This window comes from Silene latifolia, unplaced genomic scaffold, assembly GCF_048544455.1.
Source record: "Silene latifolia isolate original U9 population unplaced genomic scaffold, ASM4854445v1 scaffold_508, whole genome shotgun sequence".
Taxonomy (NCBI): Eukaryota; Viridiplantae; Streptophyta; class Magnoliopsida; order Caryophyllales; family Caryophyllaceae; genus Silene; species Silene latifolia.
The window spans coordinates 41175-45772 of NW_027413420.1; the positions used below are offsets into that span (position 1 = coordinate 41175).

The 4598-nt window shown below is 35.3% G+C and overlaps 1 long non-coding RNA gene across 1 annotated transcript; it reads left to right on the forward strand.

The window, feature by feature from the left end:
- The first annotated feature begins 260 nt into the window (after nucleotides 1–260).
- On the forward strand, nucleotides 261–3732 carry LOC141639655 (uncharacterized). The gene is made up of 6 exons (XR_012542620.1): nucleotides 261–441; nucleotides 663–856; nucleotides 985–1120; nucleotides 2815–2885; nucleotides 3008–3125; nucleotides 3372–3732. It is a non-coding gene; the product is annotated as an uncharacterized LOC141639655 (long non-coding RNA).
- Nucleotides 3733–4598: the final 866 nt, after the last annotated feature.

Sequence of the window (4598 nt, forward strand, 5' to 3'; positions counted from 1 at the left end):
GGATTATATTTTTATGCACATGTGATTTGTAAAAAAAAAGTAAGGTTAACTTGTAGAATTTTTAAAAATATAGGGTTACCTTGTAGAAAATCACAAAATTCAATTGGCCACGTCAGATACTTAACGGATGGCGACGGAAAAAAGTTAAGGGTCACGGCAATGCGTATTAACAAAGTTGAGGGTTACCATGTGTTTTCTCTGAAAAGTAGGGTTACCATGTAGAATTTGAAAAAACACAGGGTTACCATGTAGAAAAACCCAAAAAAAAATTATCAACTCCCTTTTCTCCATTCCCTCATTCAATCGACACGACACCACACTGGCACACCACCGCCGCATCGCCCCACCGCCGACCTACCGCCGACCCACTGATGACTCGCCGCCGGCCCCAGTGTCACCGTCTCACTTTCTTCTACTCATCTAATTCCTAATTTGACATTGGTATGATTTTTACTTAATTTTTTGGTTGCAAGTTCTTTTAATAGAGTTTATTATTGTTGTTTACATATAATTTTGTGTAGTAATTAATTGTTAATATGAATTGAATGTAAATCTAGAATTATTTTAGGGTTAGGGTTAGGGAAATTGGGGTTTTCTGTTTTGATAGAGCCGATCATACAGTGTGACCGAGAATTTCGTGTCTTTGGCACTGGTGGAAGCAGAAGCGCTCAAAATATCCTATGTTATCTAGGATGGCTCGCGACTTCGGTTGTTCCTATATCTGTCTAGACCTTTTATAAAGCATATTACACGGAGTCAAGGGAGCTGATGAAAGCGTTTGTCTTTGGAACTGGAATAATGAATGCTTTGATGTTCACTCGGACCTCAAAATTTGGGTACAATAAGGATTGACAAGGTATACCATTCTTAAAATCGTCAAACTCAATTAATTTGATTCTGATAATATATTTTAGCACTTTTGTATTTTCTTTGTCGTCGAATATTATCCTTAAAAGAGTATACTTCCTGTTGTTGCAATTGCAGTTGCTCTTTTATTATGGACTCGATAGAATCTAAGGTCATAGGAGGAACAAACATGAAGTACAAAGAGACATGGAAGCCGTCAACATTTGATCCACATGTTCTACTTTAGAGGTCACTGCTAATTTCTACGTTATTAGTAAGCACTCAAAACATCTTTTGTTCTTAAATTTGCATCGTTTTGACGGCCAAGATTTGAACTTCCTTTGCTTATTTGTTTTACGAGTTTGTGACTAATTAATTTGCTCAAATTTTTGTAATTTGGATTTTATCTCGGCTTGTACGACACTAAGCCCCGCCCTCCCCGTGATGTACTTTACTTCCTTTCCTCCTTTATTTTAATGCATTCATTCCGTCCAAAAAAAAAATTATGTTTCTCTTGTACTATGTTTGAGCAGTTCTTTTAATATGGTTTATTATTGTTGTTTATATTTCTATTTGTTATATTCCTTGTTTAACCTCAAATCGTGAAAGATTAGTGTTTCATTCCAAACATGATAGCTTATCATTTCTTCCTATTTTTATATTCATTTATTTAACCTAAACGTCCTTAAAGATTACTGTTACATCTCAAAGATGACTTTGTGTGTGATAACGATTGGTATTAAACTAGTGATGATGAAAGCTTTAGATTCATGTGTGGCTCTGGTATTCTACATATATATACTTAGATTGAGCTTTTTTTGCTTTTCTTCTTACCTGGATTGATATCAAATATTGATATGCCAAAAATATGCCAACTTTGATCTGGTTACAGTTGTTTTGTTTGAGTTTGATTAGTGTCATTGCTAGTTTGCTTAGTTATGATGTTCGTTACTTGGGTACTTACGAACTTTACCGTTAAGGACCTGTCATCCTATTCCGTTACTACTGCCTTTGCTAATGCTTCTTTCTTGTTTCTTGCTTCTAGAGTTAAAAACCATTGCTTCTTTCTTAGTTTTCCAGATAAATTTTGCCAATGCTTCTTTCTTGTTTCTAGAGTTAAAAACCATTGCTTCCAATATTATTTCCTAAAATTTCCTATTCAAGAAGTTGTCAATTGAGTTGCAATTCTAAAATTTACTCACAATTTTGACATAAGAAGCGCAACTACGATAATACAATATCCTGCTTCATTTTTCTTTTCCAAAACTATCTTTGACGTTATACGAGACAAAAAAGTGAACAAAGTATGAACTATCTTATATAGACATGTACTTTTTTTGCCTTTGGAAACATCATGACTGGAAAATTTGGGTTTATCCTTAGTTTTCTAGGATTGGTCATTATTTTTTCTATATACGAGTATGTTATTAAGGTTGTGTACATGGGATTTTTCTTGGGTTTTAGGGTGTAAAGTTAAGGTTTTCTTCATGGCCGATGAAATATTGATGCCTAAATTAGCCATGGCCTGTTGTATTACAAGAGGTGACGATTGACTGTTGCTTGCTCGAGTGCAATTGAGAGAAATTAGCATAATTGATAAGAAGACGATGAAGAAAAAAATTCAATCTCACTGTGCAAAAACATAAATTCAATCTCACTATGCAATTTTTGTTTCAATGGATACACTTGCTGATATGCAGAAGTAATTAAATACTCTTTCAGTTTGTCACATAAAAAAGTATGCACATAGCCAACTAGCCAAGTGTTCACTATTAACGGACAGGTTAACAGAATGAGGAGGGGATATCCTTCACTGAAAAAAATAATAGTATAGGTCCTTAACTGGAAAAAGAATGATAGTTCGAGTTCTTGTCTTACCCTTTACTCCTCACTGAATCGTTAGATATATTTATTACGGAGTATCATATACTCTTGGTCACTAATGACTTTATAACCTTATTCTTGTAGATATTTTGCCTTCACCACAACTCCATAAGTACAATGCAGAGTGGTTGACCTCACCTCTAATACTATGAATGGTAAGAGAGGTTTGTTATTGCTTATAGTAATGAGCTTTTCATGTCTACTTTAGTCGGCATTCCATTTAATGTATGTGGTAATCCTCCATTTACTCTGTTCTCGTACCCAAAACTTTGTGCAGGGAAGAAAATGAGGATCCGTTTTCATCTGAGCAGCGCATACTTCAGTTAACTTTGATGGCATACTCTAGCTTGGGTACCACTCCCCAGATGTTCGACTCACAACACTGTTATAGTCTGGTACGCTAGTTGTTTACGACTTTGTGTTTTCGATTGGAAATTTGTGGAATTGTTACTGCCTCAATAAGAATTAAACTTTTTTTATTATGCTTTAGAGTTTCTATTTCCACTCTTATATCATTTCTTTAATTAACTTGATGGTTAATCAATTATGCTTGAACTTTTTGGATACATGTACCATTATGCTTAAGCAGCTAGATTTCTTGATATGATTCTGAGCATGCTGTAATTTTCTTGCATCTTTAGGTACATGGACAACCTATATTTTGTAGATGCCATATTCACCAGACGAAATCATGCTATAGGAAATCAAAAGGACACGCAACACACATCAGAGTTCAGATGGAGCTCGCTCGCAAAAGTGAGTGTTGTACCTGGTTGCTTCAACTAATGTTAATGATATGTGTATCTTAAGTTAGCTTTATTACTCAGTCATTTGTAATCTAGACACAGGTAATATAGTTTTATGTAAGTTAACTAGATGTTTAGAGAACATTTAGTATAGATTAGCTTAGTAACTAAGATGTTTGTGGGATTATCTATACTTTGGATTGTATTTGGAACGTTTTTGGGTTGAATAAGATGTAATGTTGTTTTACATGTGATATATTATTGGTTGGTTGGATTTATTGTTGCAGTTTTTAAGTTGGTATTCGGATTGTGAGTTTTATGTAATTTCAACAGCAAATTTTTATATTTAAAAAAAAAACATTAATAAATTGCGTCGGTTCTTGAAAGAAATGCTGTAAATGAGAAAAATGAATTGGTCCTAAAACAAAATATCAATTGCATCAGTTATGATAACAAATGACGCAAAAAATAAAGAAAATGCATCGGTTCTATAAAGAACTGATGCAAATGTTGAAGCATTTGCGTCGGTTGTACCTACAATTGCGTCAGTTCTTAAAACACAACTGACGCAAATGCCGCTTTTTTGCGTCAGTTTTTAAGACACAACTGACGCAAATGGTGAACTTTTTGCGTCGGTTCCACAACTGACGCATATCAAATACGACCCCTCGATATACGTCAGTCAAAAACCGACGCAAAAGGCCTTTTACAACTGACGCAATAGGGGGTTTTTCCATTAGTGACCCTAGTCCAAGTGGTATTCTTGATGAGTTGCCTTTCTTGTATGGCGCGAAGGTGTTCTTCCGAATGGGATTCAAAGGCATTCCAGGGAAGTATCCCTGATTTTTGAGTATGTGGTTGACCACCAAGTTAGAGTAGGGATTATAGTATAAGGGTGCCAACTCACTTTCTATGACATTTACACTTTGGAAGCCCCCAAGTTCGTATATGGGATCCGCAAGGACTTGATTATTTGATTGCTTCTCGATTATGGCCTTGATGGGTGACGAAGTGATCGTCACAACCTTGCCATTTAGTGGGATCTTGATCTTTTGATGAAGGGTGGATGTTCTTTTGCTTTGGAAGCATGAATCCAAGGCCTTCCCAGTATGTTGAATGAAG